The following is a 20,794-nucleotide window of genomic DNA, read 5'->3' on the forward strand; positions in this document are numbered from 1 at the left end:
CTCCCTCCCTCCTCCTCCACCTCCTCCCCTCTCAACCTATAATTCCTCAGCCATTTGTAGATAACAGACACAGGCATGCATGCCCTGCCATGGCAAACTGGAGGAGGGGGAGGGTAGAAGGGAGAAGAAGAGGAGGAACAGGGGAGGGCGCTCATTCGGTCACCACATCTGACCCCGTTGCTGCGGTGTGTGTGTCTGTGTGCGTGTATGTATGACTACACACGAATGGGTGTAGACAGGTAGGAAACACTGAGATTAAAAAAAAAAAGAAGAAAGAAAGTTAAGAGAAACGAGGACATGTCTCGGCTCGTGTAAAACCTGACAGCTTCGGAAAGGAACCCCTTTGTCTTTGAATATCTGTTTTTAAACACATAATTGTTCACACGCAACTTAAAATTCTCATTTTAAGTGAAAACACGCCAGCTCTCCCCCAAACACGGAAGTCCCAACAAAAACACGGGCATGCAATCTAACTAACACAGTATACAGACACGCATCATACAGTTGCAAGAAGTTGTTATCGGGGTGGAGGAGGTTAATATGCAATTGGTTGAGGGTGGAGAGCTCAGGAAAAGGGTAAAAGCGTGGGTCGGACTTCCCCTCCATCAGCTTCGTTGTCATTGCAGGGGTGTGAATGATTTCTCTCTGTAGTCATTTCCTCCTTCCGTCACTCGCTACTTTTCTCAGAACAGTGAAGGAGCACGAGTGAGAGTGATGACAAGAGGGACCCAATTTTTCAGCGTAAAGCCACACGGGGGTCAACATTGTGCCACAAGTTACCTCTTTAAAAAGTCCCTGTGTTCCTGAGGACATGGTCTGTGTCCTCTGAGAGAACATAGCAAAGCCATCGTACATTACAAAAAGGATCCATCCAAACTAGTGTCTGTACACTATCTGAGGAGGCTTGCATTAAGCACATAATGGCCAGGAAGGCATTCAAGAGGATGTGGTGTCTAACATATATTCTCCCAAAATTTTGTTGGTTCAATCCCCCTCTGCTGGCAGTCAGAAGCAACAGAGGCATAACCTTTCCCTCAGGTAAACACTTTCCCTGGTTAGAATCTAGCATTGTTGCCCCCCCCCCCCCCCCCCCCCCCCTTATTTCTCCATCTTCATTTCCCATCAACTCTCCATAGTTTCATGTCCAATGAAGGCAAAAATATTCCAGAAATGCAAACAGGGGAGTGAAGTTTTATGACCATCAATGAGACTAATCAATCACTAATGGTCGACAATATATATAGATGGAGGATTAACCGTGTCTTTTCAATTAGCCCATAAACTAAGAATAGCATTAATAAAGAATTGCTATGTCGAAGCACTGAAGGTTAACATAAAATCAATCATAAGATTACAGATGTGAGGGTGAAATGAGAGCCGTCTCTAATCTCTTTCACATTTCTCTCAAAAGAGGAAACACACAAAAACATGCAAGTGAAGCCCGTTTACTCAGAGTAGGTAATGACGAAGAGCCTGATCAAAGCAGCCTAGGGTGAGTAATGTCTTATGAATCTCCAAATAGGTGGGCCTGCCTATAAATCTCGACATCACCGAGTTTCAACACAACAGTCTATATTCTTCAAACATCCAGCAGATGGCATTGTCTCACAGTTAATCAGGAAGATTTCTGTCTGTGAAAAAAAAAGGATATGTCACAGACCTTAAAACCAGTCGTAAACCAACAAAAATTAGATTTAAAAACATAATACTGCTTTGGATTAGGAAAAGGACAAAGGCCGCATGGTTAAGACTTCTAATGCAAATTTCTTAGGCCATCTGAATAAGTTAAGATATTTTGGAGATGCAGCAACATCTTACTCTTCTGTTAACATCTCTGGGACTAATCAGAAGTCTGTTACACACTGAGCTTCCTGATGCAATTAACTCTGTCACTGCTGCTACGCCCTCAGGGAAAACAAAACAAAGCCCTGACAAAAGAATACAGTTTACAACAAGCAACATGCAAATATGATCCACACACACACACACACACACAACAGATTGACTGCTAAATGGCATACAGTAAACACATATTTTTAACACCCAGCTGGGAGAAAAGCCGATCACTAACTCTCATAGTCAAACAAACACACAGTTCTACCCCTTTACTGGTTGGAATGCAGATTACCCTCACTCACACTCACACTCACACTCACACACACACACACGCATCAAGTAAATCCTCTTGGCTCCCGTATGCCCTGGCCAGTGGAGAGATGATGCAGTGGCAGCTCCAGCGAGTGGTTAATCTTTAACCAGGAAGGGATTTGCCTATCAGCTTGTTAAAACTAGCGGTGCAGTGCTGCAGGCTCATCTACCAGAGTGCAGTCACCAGCAAGGGTTGACCATGTCCAAAGCAGCATGGAATGAAACTGTATCACATCCAGCTTCTGCCCACACACAAAAGATAAACTCTTTTCAAGAGGCTTAGAAAAGCACACGTCAGCCAAAATGTTGTGGTGCCGTTAAGGAGCAGAGCCAAACCGGTGAGTGTGTCTTTAATTGCCCCACGGGGACAAATAAAGTTGTTTGAATTTGAATTTGACCTCAAATGAGCAATTAAAATATCTTTGCAATAAACCGGCTAGCTCCGTGGATACTTCTGCAGGTTTGCTTTGTTCCACTTCTAAATCTTTGTACTGTAATTGCTTTTCTATAAAACACAGCAGGATCACCATTTTCCGATCTTTTCCCTGCTTCACTTTCAGAGGCATATTTTACCAACACAAAATAAACACTGCAGCTTCACATTCAACAGTTAGTTTTGTTTTTTTTGGCTGGGGAAAGAGTCAACGGACGAGTTTTAAAAATCACCTGGAGGCAAAGTAAACAAGAGGAGGCTGCAATGAACTTGTTAGTTGAGGAACTCCAGGTAGCATCCATTTTTTTGAGCGGACCAGTCTCCAACAGGTTGTGAAGACAAGTGATGTATCTTTAATCATGTCATCTTGGGGAAATCCCTCTTTGCACAGATGATAAACTTGGATCACAACTGCTCTGCACACATATGCAAAAAGCGTTGTATCCCTCTCTGGAAAAGCACACTGTAACCCGAGGCCACATGTAAAACCACCCTCCATGTTGAAATGACTCGCAGTAGGTAGCTCAGACACTGATTCAAGAGGGACTTAGAGTCAGCTTGATGTGTAGATGCAAGCATGAATAGCTGACTGAAGACGCACTGACAGGGGGATGAAATGGATGGCAGAAGGCTATGCAAGAAGGAAGCTTCAGAGTTACGACAGACAAATTAAACAAATGAGGGTGCCTAAAATACCACTGAAGCGGCAATGAGGATGAAGCCGCCCAAGCAAAACAGGATGCAATACAGGCTAACATCACAGCCACACTACCACGTGCTTCAACCTAATTTACCTAAAAATGACACCCGCCGTAACTGACTGAATAACAGCAGGAAGCATAGCTCTGTGGTTAACAAAATCGGCACAAAGTAACATGGTTTATAAAGGACACACATACTGTACACTTAAACGGTGTCTGGAGTTGTGGGGAAAAGAAAAAGGAGGGATATAAAAGCAAGAACACAGCAAGGACAGATAGGACTGCTATGATCATGAAATTTCAACTAACATGAAAAAATAATTGCAAATCTTGAATGTGCCCAAAACCATGTTTGGTTGTTTCTCTTGGTAGTTAAAATCTAAAATGTTACTATCATATCACAGGTGCTCATCAGAATCCATGAAATATAGGAAGTTAGGCACCTCAAGATAAACACAGGGCACTGGGAAATTGCTGCGACTGGGTTTAAATGCCCACATGCATGAACACCAGGGCTTGAAAATTAACTGCGCATATTGTTTGTGGTGATCTCACTCATACGCACACAAGATCACACTCACAGCGTATCCAGGGGCACAGCAGGATAAACCTGCTCCGGTAGTTCCAGCTTTGTTTGACTTCTGAGATGAGATGTCAGAGCAATCTACCCTAAGGCACTATACAACAGAAGTGTGTCAGTGTGTGTGTGTTTTGCACAGGCAGGAACATCTTTGAGTGCCATCTCTTTTACTCCATACCAAAGACAAAACCCTGATATCAGAGAAATCCTGGAACAGCAGCACTATGGCTGCAGAGCAGCTATATCAAAAGGAGACAATTCCAACAGAGAATAAGGGAAGAATAAAAGGTAGACAAAGACACAGAGAAAGGTGGTGTGTGTGTGTGTGTGTGTAGAGGGGTGCCGAGCGAGAGATCACTCAAGAAGACGAAAGAGTGAAAAAGAGGGCATTGCCTGTGTCTGAGCTGTCATTATACAGCAGGCCTCCATTATGGAGCTACAGCAGAGCACAGAGTACATCTCCCTCTGACCTGGCCTCACTCACACTGTCCTTAACACAAATACATATCTCTGTGCAAAGACAGCAGTCCTCCTGTCTTCCATCTTCTGCAGCTTCAAATGATATGCTTCTGTAGGTGAGCGTGCACGTTTGTGCACATCTTATTATTCATCCCTCACCTCCTACTTCTCTTCCTCTCACCTCCACCCCCAACCTGCCTGACAGCAGCTTGCAACAAAAACACAGAGATTTCAAAAGACCAGCCAGAATCCATCTCCCTCTCCTCACCTTCTCTCTCTCTCTTTTTTTTTTTTAAACCAATTCTCTGACGCGCACACACAGCCACGGAGAAGCAGTATGTCTTGAGGGCAGGCACGAGCTGAGATGACTTTCTCTCCTCTCTTCCTCCCCGCATCCGACTCACCCACCCCAACAGTGCCATTTCCTCTGTCTGTTAATTACATATCAGCTGTGGTACGGCTTGCTGGGATTGTGGTTGTGTGGGTGCGTGCGTGCATGTCATCTGGGGAGTGTGTAGTCGTGTTCTCCGAGACACCGGCGTAGGCGTATGACAGAACAGTCTGGTTACGCTTCACAACGCTGCTTAGAGTGTGAACACACATGAAGAGGCGCACATTCACCACACAAAAGAGCCTCCTGTCTGTGTCTCTGGCTTTCTGGTCTATGCCCCCTGGAGTCAAGCTGCTGCCAGTATGGCTGCCCCTGACACAGCTTCTGTCTGAGGGCAACGCAGTGCTGCCACTCCCCTGATGACAGGCCCAGCTTCAGCCTGGGTCTAGCTGTTTGACCGGGAAAGCAGGCAGACACTCAGCTCCGAGTCACTGCCATCACCACCATGTCCTGTCGAGTCTGTCTTTTGATCCCCCTCGTCTGCTACAGAGAGGCAGAGAAAGGTGGCAGTGTGGGCCTTTCCAGAGTGGGAGGGAGATACAACAGATGTTACAGATCACAAACTCAACAAAGGAAGACCTGCCACGGAGCTTATCATGGTTTCTGCACCTGTGGTGTTCTTCAGTACACGTTACGCCACATAAACAAACACACACAACTAGTCCCAAATACACAAACCCCACGTGTTACTCAGCCCTGGATAAATTTCATTGTTCTGCACAGCAATTCTCTCAGTGCCTGGGGACCTCGCTGCGTGTAACATATTTTGGTTGTTATCATCTTTCAACTTTTTCCACTCTCTCTCAGCTAATCTCCTACTCGGGAGATGAGCACTGTTTTTGCTGGCTCCCCTACATACACTCTTCACTTTGTACCGTCTCTCCACTCTATTCTCTTCGTCTCTCTGCGATGTACTCTGCAAGGTTGTAGTTCCCTAATTAGCACTCCAAGTGCTCTGCATGGGCCCTGATTCCCAAGCGGCTCCACCACACACACAGGCACACGAGAACATAGCCCTCACTTGACTTTGCATTGCTGGGTCCAGTTGCTGAGTGTCACCCTATTATAATCTTGTAATTGGCATAATTGATGCGTGTTACCGCTCGTACACGCATGTGCATGTCCGAGAGTGTTGGTACAGAAGGATTTGATGAGTGAATCCCTTTTCTTTTGGAGAGCGGGAGGCAACTCACCACCACCATGATCCCCTACCCCATTGAATTGACAGAAAAACAAGTTTTCCATTATTTTACCTGCAGTGTCGTCACATCCTGCCCGCAATTCCTCACAAATGAAATGTCATTTTATTAGAGAAGCAAACACAAAACACCACAGGGGGTTGCTTTTTAAGGATTCGAGTAAATGATAGAATATGACTGTGTCATACCCTCGAGAGATTATATAAGGGTTAATTAAGATCCAACCTTAAACCTTCCAAAAACTACATTCCAAAGTCATGCAATGATGCCACTTAACATATCAAGAAAGCAGGAGACCTGCAACTCTTGTAGTTCATCAAGCTCTTGCTGCTGAAATGGCTCTTTTTGTCAATTGGGTCTGATGGCTTTTTTGCTGCTCAGCAAAATCCCATCAGTACAAAGTTCTCTATCACTTCTCCAGGCATGCAAATCAAAGGGCAAAACCAAAGTGATATGACAGTGAGATAGCAGTTCCAACAAGACAGCAGTCCACCATAGTTATGAACTGTCACTAACATAATTTACATAAATCTACGGAGAAAAAAATAAATAGTTGTGTTAGTCCATGACCACAACTAGACCTTTTAGAAGTAAACATGTTTGTTCAACTGAAACAGCACAAAACTAAAAGTTCCCAAAACCCAGATAATGTAGTTAAGTATTAAATATCATCTGCATGCGAGCTCATTTGAGTGTAAATAGATTCAAACGGACGTAGGCACTGGACTCATTCTTCAGAGTTCCATCTTTTCTGATCTTTTTGTAAAAAAAAACAAGAAACAATAAGGTGTATGTTAATACAGCCAAATTCCCACATATTTTTGTCATATGGCTGAATGCATCAGAAATTGTGATGAAACATAAGCCCATTAAGACTTTGTGCCTTTCCAGAATGTTGCTCTGCTCTAATAAAATCCTGAATCCATGACTGTAGCACATCTGACAAAATTCCCTCTTCATGCAACTTAATGACGACCTCTGTGCAGGGAATTTGGTGATACTTGCATCATATAAGATGATCTCCCACCGACAAAGTTAGAAGTAATTAAATGTCCTTAGCGTTTTCTCATACAGTCCGGAGCTTCACATCGTCAGACATAACAAGGCAATATTTCCAAGTAATGGGCCCTCCATTTTTTGTTTTCACTTTCAACATAATAGCAGTATGACATGCGAACATGAAACTGTGAGTGTTTGGGTGTGTGATTGAGAGAGTCCTCATGAGCCCCCACCATAATAGATTATTCTTAATAGCTCAGGACAAAAGATCTGTTTTCAATTTTTTTTTTTTTGCAGGTGCATTGTTTTGTTTCTGGCTTACCAAGTGAAACTTGTTTAAAAACAAAAATACACAAATGAATATCAACTTCCTCAAAAAGAGCAGGTCTCCACAACTTATCGCACCCTCACAGGGCACATGTGAACCTTTAAGATAAGGTATACCGCACAGTTACAGCAGGTTTCAAAGGACCTCAAAGTAAGGCTGAAACATTTGTTCAGCCAGCTGATTGGCTGATCAACAGAAAAGTTGCCAGACAAATCCGATCATTTATTATAATAAGATTAGAACTAACTTCATATATAGTGTGGAAGAACAAGTGAAAATGTTACAGCTTCTAAAAATAGAGGATTCTTTTTTTTTTGGCTTTTCCTATTTTTGCTATATTTCACAAGAATGTTGAATACTAAAAAAACAACAAATAAAAACTGATATTGGAAGATTCCACTTTAGTCATCAGAATTGGTGCCAAATTATTTATTCAAACAAAATAACACCCAACACACACATTTCACAAGATCTATTAAAACTATGTGAAAGCCATGTACATATCTTATTTTAGAATTTGGCCCCATCGTGTATTTTTATCCGTTTACTGAATTATTGCACTCGTCAGTCAGTGCCAGGGCAAAGGGGAAACCCATATGGCTGATGTGAAACCAAGATAAGGGGCAGCACATATGTAACAGAGATATAAACAGAAATGTATAAAAAAAGAAAGAACAGCTTCCAAAGTGGACTCTTTAGTTATGCAAATATCTTCCAGATAAAACAAGCTTAGCTGGCAGGCCCTCCGTGAGAGCACGTTTGACACGACAACTGACACGGGCCCGCAGCTCTGTCCGTGAGCTGATCAAAACACTTGGCCACAAAACCCGCTTCACTTCTTCAGACACGTCTGACCTTGCTCTCATATACAAGGAGCCGTGCTAGGAAACAGACACACGCAATATGACAGTCAGCTGATGTAGCAGATACCTCGGGAGAAAAAAAAACACAGAGGAAACAAGAGAGGCAAACAGACATGTTGTAGAGAGATTGGAAACGAACACAGATAGAGGCAAAAAAAAAAAAGAAAGAAGCGAGATGGTGTGATAGCAGAAGAAGAGGCCTTTATTGAAGAATGGCCTGTAGCACAATGCTGGGTTAGACTGCAAGTGTGTGACTGTAAGAAGCACAAAGACAAGACAGATAGGCACACGCTATATGATTCATGCTGAAGCACACATGCAAATAAAAGCTTAATGAAAGAAGCTGTACTTAGTGAGAGCAATAGTCAAGTATGGTCAGTACCGAGTGTGTGTATGATTGGTTTATCTGCTGCTCTCATATTGCCAGTGTTGTGTTTGTTTGGACGGTGCTTATAAGGTTCTGGGATATGACAACAGCAGCAAATAAGAGCAACACAAATACACACACACACACACATACACACAATCTAAAGTTATCTAAGAGGTGCTTTGGTCTGGTCAATGTAGCAAGACTGACTTGTGTGAATGGAAATGTTTTCCTTCTTCAGTTCCCCTCAGGCAATTTAATCCAAGCTGTGGCTTGAGAACACAAAGTTAACATTGTGGAAAAGTTGCTGGTGATTACTTCACAGCTGAGCACTGTGTTGTGTTGTCTCAATGCAATTACACTAGCCACAAAAGCAGCATGCCTCAGGTGCAGTTCAGGGAACGGGACTAAAGCACAACGAAAGAGCAGTGTGACCCTGCCCAACTCAGCTGGCGTCTATTGTGACTCGTGTTAAATGGCACAAAAGCATGGAATGGAATGCTGGAAAAGTGTGATAGTAACCAAAGGTGGACACAACATTGCAAAGTGACAATCCAGCTGAGTCAAAGTGAACAGAAATCTTTCTCAGCCTTAACAACTATACACGCCCATGTCTAGAGATAAAGATATGAGAGTGAACAACAAGGACAGAGGCGTTTATCTGCAACAGATTCATGGTAAACCTACATTCAAGCCATCGTCTGCTACAGTTCATTTATTTATTTTGTTTGTAAGAGCACTAGACTATGTGTAAGCCATCTTACACGACAAATTACACAATACTGGTAACCCTACAAGCCGAGGCAAAGACTCTTATTTAAAACGCCACTCCCCCAAAAGCAACATCTACCTGTCAACAACAGCAGGTGTATATAAACCTACCGACATCTGTACAGATTTTAAGCGCCCTTTCCTGGAAGACCCGCCCCGTTTATATTCCACGTGGCCTCTTTCGTCTAAAACATTAAGCCACTGTTTGATGAGTCTGACTTTTTTGATGCAGAGCGGCTTGATGAGGAGCAGGTTGGACTTGCTCTCACAGAGACAGAGCAAACACGCAAAGTGATAAGCCGTTTTATCAGTGAAATACGGAGCAAAAAGTGGCAGGTGTGAGAGCAAAAGTCATCAGTCACAGGAAGTATGTAGGTTCTCTGACCTAATACCACTTCTTCCTCTACCTGGGGAACTGCCTGCCTGCCTGGTTGTGTTCCCCTCAGATAAATACTTTATGACCTGTTTGTTCAGCTGTCTTCGCTGCACGTCACATTCACAGCTTATCTTTACTACCTTAAAAAAAAAAAACACCCAGTAGAGGATTCTTAGACACACGCTAAATCAAATACACCATCTCAAACTATCTCACAGGGAGGAGCCATCAACCAGAACACCAATGTCAACGACACAGATGCCCGAAGACGGTTCTAGCTGGAGAAACAGAAGAACAGGATATCACGAGGGGAAAAAAAGACAACAGTAGGCCGAGAAGAGAAGAAAGACGGCAGAGGGGATGGAGAAACGCTGGCCAAGGAAAACCATCATTTCCTAAACACCCCATCGTGGTTTTTCTTCCTGCACACAAGCAGACCACACAGAAACCCTGCCCTGACACAAAGAGAGCGCCGTCTACTCCCAAATTTTCATACCACCTCAGGACATAATGCTAGTCAAAAGCTGAGCCTCGCCCAGTCAAACACATCCCATTCTTTCTCATAGGGAACTATGTAAACCCATGCAAAGGTCCCTCTACAGTCTGTGCTATTCAAAGCTATCAATGTGGGCTGTTGATAAGAAAATGCAAAGTGGGTCACCTTTAACTCCAAGCTCCTTGTGTAAACAGCACAGGGAGCTGCTCTGGACTCTCCTAATCACTCTCTAAACAAAGCCAGGTGCTGTTGCCACAGACAAACTGTCACCAACACTCTGCTCAACACAGCTGCCGTCTAGCCCCCAGACACTCACAGCACTGCAGGCTACCACAGCATGACAAACATCACAACGACACCTGAAAACAAGCCAACCCGGTAAAAGCATCATCGCAGTATAAATGTTCAGGAACAGCAGATAAGCGGAAAAAGTCTGCTCCTCAGGGCAAGATTTTGCATAAACATTATTACACTTGCCGAAGCACCAGACACGCAAGTCTATAACGGAAGACTATAAATCCGATCAGACCAACATCCTCAGCCTGAAAGTGGCAGAGCCCAAAATCGTCACTACTTGTATACAGATATTTGTGAGTTAAGCCTCCACCTTTGGGTTAAAATGACAGGCGTAATATCCAGAGAGACATATGCATAACTAATCACATGATAGCAGAGTTCAACAAGATCCGTGGAGTGGAATGTGGTCTTTCAGCCAAATTCCCCACCCCTGATAAGAGTTCAAGCATTTTGTTTTCATGAGCAGCACAGACAGATGAAGACAGCTTCTTCGCAAATCAAATAAGATTTACATTTACGTTCCCATTTTTAGATAATGGCCTGGCCACACAAACCTAAATAAAGCCTTTTGAATAGTTTGCAGGCTCAATAATGGGGAGTTATATTCAAAAGTTTAATTCTAAGTCAAAAATAACATCATTATGCATCATAAGAATTTATATAAATGTTTCTCATTAACACAACTTCTCTCTCTTAAACTGGATGACTGCCAGGGTGAACCAACTACCCGAACCTCGTGGAGACGTTGTACCATAAGAATACACATTACCTCGGTTTTCTACCTAATGATACTGCATTGAGCAGCAAAGTGGTGATAATACTTTTTTTTTTTTTTTTTTAAAGGTACAATGGTTCATGGCTCAGCATGCAAACAAGCCTAAACTGATACATAAATGCCCCAAACCTGCTACAGACACAACTGCTAAACCATCGGTGTAGCATTTCTGATGTGCTGCTCAACATGGACTCAGAAATGATAGAAGACAAAGCGACAGAGCTATTACAAGTGTAAAGCTGTCGCAAAAACAGCAAGGAAAGCACATGGCAGAAACTTGATCCACCTTAGAATGAAACACTATAAACCGCATCAGCCAGCCACAAGCTGGAAGGCATTCAGTAAAAAGAAAAAAATTGCAGGCCTTGTAAAATTTTCTTTTGCCTCCCATCTCTTGTTGCAGCTTCCCGATACGCTCACTGGTCCACGCAGTTAAAAGAGACATGTAGAAATTTGGCTAATTCTTGAAAATGTGAGAGAGAAAAAAAGGCTCTTGTATTTGAATGAGATCCAAAGACCTGAAAATAGAACCTTTTAATAGTTATATCCGTAAAGATCACACTGACAGTTTCACTTAAAGATCCCAATTTGCAGCCCCAAAGAAATGACATAGGGACATCATTCAAAATGAAAGCCTAAATGTAGAAAAACTGTTTATTTCCTTTCTCCAACTTACTGATAGGCTCTGTAAAAATATTTTTTTTAAAGAAGAACAAGAAGCCCATAGTAAAAAGGAAAACTTCTATGCCCAATTGACTGAAAGATGTAAGAAAAAAAAAGAAAAAAAAAATGCCAGGTTAAGTGCATGTTCATGTGGGGATTTCCTGTATGTGCCACTTGACGCCTCTGACCTCTGCTTTTGAGCAACAACTTCATCAAATTTATGCAACTATAAGATACACACATCATGTACATATGGCTCTGAAACCAGCGCCTGTAAACAAAGGGGTGTGTGTGTGTGTGTGTGTGTGTGTGTGGGAGGTGGTGGGGTGGGGGTTAATGAATCTTCTGCTACTGTGGGAGGTGAAACTTGAACTCTGAATATCGTATCTGTGACTGGCGAAATAGAACAATAACATCTGCTGCTGTCCACCACTGTCTAGTGATGGGAATAAAGGTGTCCCCTCATTCATTTTTAATGGCCCCTTAGTGTCATCTTCTGTACCTGTCCCTGCTTTGAGTCACTTCTTGTTCGTTTTTTCTTTTTTTTTTTGGGGGGGGGGGGGGTGCAGTCAATTCGTACAATAAGAAACAATGGATTATACATCACCGAAATATGGTTGGGGAACAGCAACGACGCCATCTGAAATGCCAGTAGCTGTTGCAGACAGCAGGAGGAAACTCTCACTACAAAAAACCAGAAGTCTCCAATTCTTTGCTCTTGCAGTTAGGGTTAACCTTATCAGCAGCAGTTAAAACACACAACGAGGCTCCTTCTGGCAGCAGATAAACTCAACCCGCTTCACAGTGTGTGCAGTAAAGCCTGTTGCTTCACCGCTGTGTTTGTAGACCGTGTTTTTAACCCGGGGTGTGTGACGAGCGTGATGAGTAGTGGATCTGTTTGGTGTGAGTGTGTGTGTGTTCAATACAGAAGCAGCTGTTGTACGCGCCTGCAGTTCAAAAGAGTGAAGGAGCGCGTGGAAAGCGATTCCACACGGTCCACCTGCCACGCGCGCGCGCACAGACACACGCACACACACATAACTACACGGGGTCAAACCCCGCACCCCCGAGAGCACCAAATGGTCAAAATGTGTCACTCTTGCAGTCAGTCACAATTATACAGGAAATGCCCCTCATAGTCTCTGGGAGCAACTCAGACCAGACAATAATTTTAAAGGAGCCAGTCTGACTGGAGACTACCGAGCTACCAGAAAAAGAAAAAAAAAGCCAACAATACAGTTTTTATAAAGTGAAAGGTCTACAGTGAGCGTAACTAGCTTAACGCAGAAGCCCTCGGGGCTGCGCTCGATAATCACTACAGTGCGCCGGTAACAATGTTACAAGAAGTTCATTTGAAAGGGTGGGAGTCGCCCTCAGTTATCTTTTTTTTTGTTGTTTTATTTTAAACCTCCGGGTAGCCTAATCTACATTTAAAAACACAAATAAATGAAAACCCTCAGTAGTGTGATATCTCAACACTGAACAAAATGAAAGCGTAAATGGCCACCTGAACGGTCCGAAGCGGCTCCTTCTTTCTCTTTCTGTTGCTCCGACTCGTCTTTCGTGTGTCTCTTTCACATATTAGCGCACACGCGAAGGCTACAAGGGCTCGGCACCGACCTTCTCACACACACACACACACGCACACACACACACACACACACACACACACACACACACACACACACACACACACACACACACACACACGCACACGCAAGCGCACACACACCCACACACACACACACACACACACACACAGAAAAAAGAACCCGTTTCCTCGATATAGTAATGACTTCCTCAACAAACCCTACCCCCCCCCCGCCGTCGTATACTCGCTGGTTTACACAAAAAAACTCCGGGTTTGAAAGGAGCCGAATTACAGATTTACACAGAATCACTCACCGCAAACAAGTATGGGTTATTCCACCAGTGTTCATAAATTTGTAAATTTTTCCCTCCGCTAGCAGAGAAAACGCGAATCCATCCTTCCGTCGAGAACAGAGACTCTGCACTTTTGTCGTCACGCAGGAAGCTCCGACGACTAGCGAGGCCACAGGGACGGAGCACAGCAAAGCAGAGAGCCGGGGAGAGGAGGAGAGAGGCGGCCGGCTGCTGGGAGCCGGGAGGCGGAGCTTCCTCTCCGACAGGGGCCGGACAGACACACAGAAAAGACAGACCAGTCGTAGAGTGGCGGGGGGTTGAAAAGCACCTGCTCCCTCCCCGTCACGCCCCCACGAATCCATAGGGCTCACCCCTCATTGTCATCCCTCTTGGGATACACAATGTCCCATCCATCCCCAACCAGGAAAGAGAGAGTCACTTCCTGTTCCTTGAAATACACCACAAGGAAATATCAGCATCTTTATGTTAATCGTTCTTTAAGTTAATTATGACAAATGACAGGTTACGGAAGAAATACATTCTTCGCATTCATCACATGCCATAAATAATTTAAAAGAGCATCTGGGTTGTTTTGATGCAGACTACATCAGTAACTCCTGTTTGTTTCAGCACATTTGATGTGAGCAGCAACAATCTGCACATTGATATTATGGTTCATTTAATTTATTCCGTGATAGTATTAATTGTTTAAATCAATAACTGACAAGTCATAAGAACATAATCCTTATTTTTCCCTGCAGATTTGTGAGGGCGTCGGACCGGGATCCCTCTTTCCATGAAGAAAATATTACAGCTGGATTCTTTCTGTAAACAACAGTGTCTTTGTTCTCACTGTTATCTCATATGCAGGCTATGGTTTAAACTTATCTTGCAATACATAATTGCGTTTCCCCAATTATACAGCCAAACCAACAAAATACCAATTATCCTTGAAGTATATCAATAGCATGTGATACTACAGCTGACCAGAGTGGTCATGTGGCCGTAATAAGCACCAAAGAAATACCTCATATCTGCACTGATCTGAAGTTTGATCGTGGCTTCCAATAACCAAACAGATAGTAATGAATAAGACTTCTTTGTTTTGCTTGTTACCAACAGCGTAGGATCATGCAGTATACAGTAGGTTGAAAAAGGATGAAGGGTAGTTCTAGCAAGTGTCCACAAGGGGACAGCCAACCATAAAAAGCCCACACCAGCCTCTGCTGACAGCCTCTACCTCCGTCTGACTTATCAATGGTTTTACTGTGGATTAGATACCAGTGACTGCGCAGGCTGTAAAATCAAAGCCACACTTGTAAGCAGTAAAGAGAGGGTGTTCTCCCAATAGCAAGGATGAAAATAAGGATTAGGAAGGTAATGACTTGGGGGGGCACAATGTAGCCTACATTGTGCTTTAAACTGGTAATTGTTGGATACATTGGATCAAATGTAAGCTTAATTGCGTATTGTCCGTGTGTCTCCTGCCATATCCCACTTTTATGAACTAACAGCAAACGCAAGCGGAGCAGAAAAAAAGAAGCACCAAGCTCACAGAGTGATCTCAGCTTAACCCTCTGTCTACCATCTGTGTGTGTTGGTGCACATGTATGCATTCACAAACCATGTGTCCTGTTTTTCATCCAAGTGTTCGTGCTGCCCTCACCTCTACTTGAAGTGTAAGAGAGAGCTGTTGAACTAGGTACTCCCGAGTAATAATGCAGAACTGAGACCTGAGCGTTCGAGGTCACCGCTGTCTGTACACACGGTAGCTCTGCAGACACTATAGAAATCCCTCCTTCTGTTCAATTAGTCAGATAATCAGCTGGGTATTAAAATATCTCAGCTGACTCAGAAATGTTTGTCAATTAGTCATTTTTATGGTCTCCTCATAAGTAATTACTTCAGTCATTTCTGGTGATTAGTCATCGCTATCAGGAATTACCAGAACAAGTCCCACCTCTGGCATCACAACACTATTCATAAATATGTATCACTCGATAATAAGCTCAAGATCTCTCAGCATGAATGGATTAATCATTTTAGGGGTATAAATATATAAAAAAAAACGAGGTATTGTTTTCAATGATATCAACTAGTACATTTTGTCGAGACGTACTGAGACTTTTTTTAAAAACCCACCACAAATAACTACAAAGAATTGGCATTTAGGTGGAGCGCAGTTAGCAAATCCCCAAAAGAGTATGAAAACAGCTCCAAAAAGCTTGCCGCATTTAAACGCAGAGCATTCAAACATTTGTGTTTTTTATTTCCAGCATGCACACATACTTTCAAAAATACACATTTGAACCGTGAATTTCTCACCATAAGCCTTAACTTAATTACTCTTCCTCCTCTCTGCTGCAGGTGTACCAGCGCAAAACTGCAAGAGTCCGCGGGGTATTCCTCTCCTCCTCTTCTGTTCTCTGTCGACAGCCTTTCTTCTCAACCCCTCCTTTGATAATAAACGCCCCCTGTTCCTACCATCCCTCATTGATTTGACTATTTGCCATTTCACATACTCCCAACATTGCTTTCACCTACCCTTTTGTCTCTGCAGTCTTTACTTTCCTTCGCACCACCTCTCCTATACTCCTCTCCCCGGCTCTCTTGCTCTCTCGCAGCAGCGGACCTGGCCTTAGGCATCGTTAGCTTAATTTAATAAAGGGGCTTAAGCTTTTGAGAGGCTTTTGAAGGATCTGACTGCTGTTACATTCATTACAATCTATCAGCCACAAGAGACACAGTCTTGTTACATGGCTGAGAAAGGGAGAAAATGTGTGTCGGCGTCTGTGTGCATGTACAGGTGTGTATATTGAGAAGGTTTTGCCAATAATGGTTCTAATTATTTAAACTATGATGGAATCACATGCCTTGTGAACCTACAATTCACTCCTCCCTTATCTGGTTAAGGTTTGTGTGGTGCAGGGTTCGCTGTACAGTTACGGTATAGATATGTGCAGGTCAGCATGCACAACTTACACATGCCTGTATGCATATTGGTGGTAGAAAGAAAATGTCAGGTGAAAGGAATGCCCAGCTCTGTGAAAGTGTGAACTCTTCCCACCCCCTTACCATCTAAAAGTAATGGCTCCTCACCCCCTTTTTTAACTCGCACAATACTTTTAAAGACAAATGGCTCAAGCTTCCCCCACCTCCTTACTCACTTCCATTATGCTGACGACAAGTGGCAGCTTTTATGGCCTGCGCCATAGGGAAGACACAGTGTGGACAGGCTAAAAAAGACTGCAGCCACCCCTGTGGACATTCTGCCTTCTACTTTAAGCTTACTATGCAGGCTATCCGAGGTTTGCCTCCTACCTTTATTACCCACACAAAACCCTGGGCGAACCAGGAATCTCAGCAAGCAAACATGCACAAAAATACAAAAGAATATGCATATGTCTTATAATCTACATGCTTTTGTGCAGGTGTGACTACTGGAGGGCATATGCTATACCTCTGAGGAAGGCGTTCCACATTTTTCCCATGCAGCCAGCTATTAAATTAAGAGAGGTGAGAAAGGTAATTAACATGCAGATCAGATGCCACTCAGGCTACGGCTACACGGAAACGAAACAAGGGTTTTTTTGAAAACGGGTACGAAAATTATTGCGACCACACAGGAAAGCTTCTGTAAAGAATCAGGTCCAGATGGAAACGATGAAAACGCTGAAAACGATGCAGTACACACGCCACACCTCTATGTGCGCTGTAAGCCACCCCCACCGGTTACACCAGAACAATAGAAGAAGCAATGCGCATGCGTGTACGCCCCTACTTCTACCAGCGCGAAGCTCACGTTGTTCCTTCAACAACGCCGCTGTAGTTAGCAGTGTCTGCAGCAGTGCTACTATCAATGTTGTGGGGTCCATGATGATCGCTGTCTGTCCTTGTTGTGTTGTCTTCTTCTTCCGGATTTTGAATGGAAGCCGCTTTTTGTTCTGGTCACTGACGTATGTGTATAACTATTAGCAATAAATTGTATTGTACATTATCTCGAAGAAATTAACGTTAAGCTTTTTACATTTAATAAGCTATTCTTTTTACATGGAAAAATGCGAACGGAAAACCCTTCTTTTGGACCACGTCTTTGCTCAAATAATAAACAAGTTCAAGTGCTTTAACATATTCAGTCTGATTGGTGATACAGACCCGGCCCTAACCTGACCTAACCAAGACCCTCTCATCCACATACCACCAGACACCATTCAGACCAGCAGACAATCGCATGCCACTTCTGTTTGCATTGGCCTATTAGAAATGCTGAAGATAGGTTGTCTTTAGTCCTGTGTGTGCTTGAGTAGACTTTGAGGAGATTAGATGAGGGTTGCCCAGTAATCTCACTCATATTTACTTTACATGGCAGTAAAAATACTTCTTATCTGCCGCTCCGCTTATTAACATACAAACACATGCATTACCATATGCTTTGGCTCTGCAGGCTTACGGTTAAACTAGGGCAAGGGCCATAGAGGAAAATAAGGAAATAAAACTAAGGAACACACGAAGATGTGCTGAAGAGACATGGGTTAAAAGAGGAAGAAGGGAGGAGGTGTGTGGTGGGTGACTGTGTTCTCTCCTGCTGCCTTCCTACTATGTGGGTGTCTGTGTATGTGTATGTGTGAGTGAGCAACAGGGAAGTGTGGTGAGGCCTATTAACAGACGTAGCAGTAATAGGCAGGGGGAGCCAGGATGTGTCTGAGCCACTGACCTGCCTATTAGCTCTCTCCCGTCTGCTAAGCCCTCACATCGATCACCCAGCCACACATCATTGATCTGGAAAACCAGGCTCGAGCACTCAGACATACCCTCCGTCTCTCACACGTCTGTGTTATTGTGCATGTTTGTGTAGAAGGCGGGGGGGGGGGGTAGAAGTGTATGCGTGTGTTCCTAGGTGTGCAACTGCTCGTCTGCTCTTGTGTGTTTAATCCTTGTGAATGTTAGACAGCCCCCTGGGTGTGAGTGGACGAAACCTTTCATGAGACATGCAAAGAGGGCTGAGGAACGTAAAAGGCTGCTGTATCATTCCTCCCATTATTCAAATGTATTCCACCTTTCCACCCCTCTGCTGTGACATAATTAACAATGTACACTCCTCTATTAGCCACGCTGGCACAAGCTAATTGTTAGCTGTCATTGTGAATGTTGCACACGTTGCCCTCGCTTACCTAGACAAGCTCAAAACGGATGTAGATTCATGTGAACACACACTTGTTCACCCTCTACACCATCACTTCTTATCCGACTATACAGGGGTGCAGGTTCTCCTCTAATTGCTGTAGCCATTACTTAAGAGCAGAATCTTTATATGCAATTCTTCAGTGGCTAATTAGATCAAATTGCTCCCTCCTCACTATCATTGTAGAAATGAAGCCTCACTGCCTGTTCACTTTAATAGGGCAGCAGAGGCACCAGAATAGGTTTTATGCTCTGACAAAGAGAAAGCATGAGAAAAAAGAAAGGGGTGAAGGCAAAAAAAGAGGTTATAGAAAATGCTGCTTGATTGCGATGCTTTCAGCAGAGGAGGAGAATATTGGGAGGAGGGATGTGTGCAAAGTGAGACAGAGAGAGGAAGGAAGGAAATGAGAGGGATGATCCAAATAGTAAATGAAGAACGGAAAGAGTTGGGACCTTTGCAGATGTAGATGTGTGTCAGGCAGCAACATATACTGCCCACAGGTTTCTGTGTAGAGGAGAGGAAAAAACAAGAATATAGGAGGTGCACAAGAGGTGCACAAGAGCTGCACTGCAAAGAAATGTGTGTCTGAGCCATTTTTACATGTGCAAAAAAACTCTACATCTGAAGATTTATCCAAACAAATTTGAATAGGCGCAGGGATCACTGATGCTACAGCACCAGACAGATGATATAGATGAATAAGCTCTGGGCTCAGAAACATTAAACAGAGACTTTGTGGTGTAAAACCAGCTCTGATATCCTTTGTTTTTTAATTTGAAAGGAATTCGACATAACAAGAATTAATGACCCAACTGAATGAAATGGAAGGGAGGGAGCATTATTTAAAACCACAAAAACCTTTGTGTGACTTGTGAATCAGTTTCTTTTTAAACATAAATATAATCCATAAAACCCCTGGATGTTTTCCATTATGCCAACCCTTTTTGCACACACTCACCTCCTTTTCCTCTGACAAACCCACACACTCTGACACAGATGGCACAGGGATGATGATAGCCAAACCAATTATTTATCTAATTATGACTTATTACTCACAAGCACAATCCCGTCTGCAATTGTTATGTATTCAAGTGGGGCCGATAACGGAGGGTTCTGTATATCTAAACAAAATCTTTATGCATCCAGCAGAGTAAACAGAAGTATGTTCACAAACATTTTTCAAATAAAAACACTGTGTTAATCTTTTAAGTACTCTTTCTTGTAATTTATTGGCAGATGTGTCCACAAATGTACAGTACGCCATGATATAAAGGGTGGTTAATGTACAGGAAATGAAGAAAGGGAGAAGGAGACAGAGATATAGCAGGAGGCAGGGTGAGTTCAAGCCCATGCTAATAGGCTAATTGCATTGATTTCCATTTAGCTGCACTCTCTGATGTTATTTACAGCGTTTAGCCCTGCAAACAAGGCTCCTCTCTCTTCTCTCAGTTTGCTTTTAACCAGCCGTGACACTCTGTGAGACCCTTTTCCTTTACCCTCTGCTGCGCTTCACCCTTTTCACAACTGCCAAAACAGCCAAATACATTATTAGGCCATTAATAGCGGTCATGCTTACACATCCCTCCACCCCCTTCCCCTCCTCATTCATTGCAGCATGGCAGTTCCTCCCTCCCTCTCCTCTTCTCAGGCCTGCTGGCAAGGGGCACTGAACTGCTTTGAAGTGGCTCTCTGTATCCATCCAGTTTGAGTTGTGGTGGTGAGTGGTGGGGCGAAGGGTCAGAAAGGTTAATTTCTTTCATGTGTAACAAATGTCAGAGCCTTATAAGTGTTTAAGTCAAATTATGTTTTTCAGTAAAGATGTATTTGATATCTATAAGATATTCTTTTGCAGATCAAAAAGTTATGTGGTAACTGCAAGAGA

The 20,794-nt window shown here is 43.3% G+C and overlaps 2 protein-coding genes across 3 annotated transcripts in view; both read right to left on the bottom strand.

Annotated features, from left to right (window-relative positions):
* The window catches only part of cox4i1 (cytochrome c oxidase subunit 4I1), a 79,445-nt gene that overhangs the window by 38,450 nt on the left and 20,201 nt on the right, over window positions 1-20,794 (bottom strand). The gene's annotated exons all lie outside the window — the stretch shown is intronic.
* gse1b (Gse1 coiled-coil protein b) overlaps window positions 1-20,794 on the bottom strand; it is a 166,407-nt gene that overhangs the window by 27,884 nt on the left and 117,729 nt on the right. The window lies entirely within an intron of this gene.

This window comes from Odontesthes bonariensis, chromosome 1, assembly GCF_027942865.1.
Source record: "Odontesthes bonariensis isolate fOdoBon6 chromosome 1, fOdoBon6.hap1, whole genome shotgun sequence".
Taxonomy (NCBI): domain Eukaryota; kingdom Metazoa; phylum Chordata; class Actinopteri; order Atheriniformes; family Atherinopsidae; genus Odontesthes; species Odontesthes bonariensis.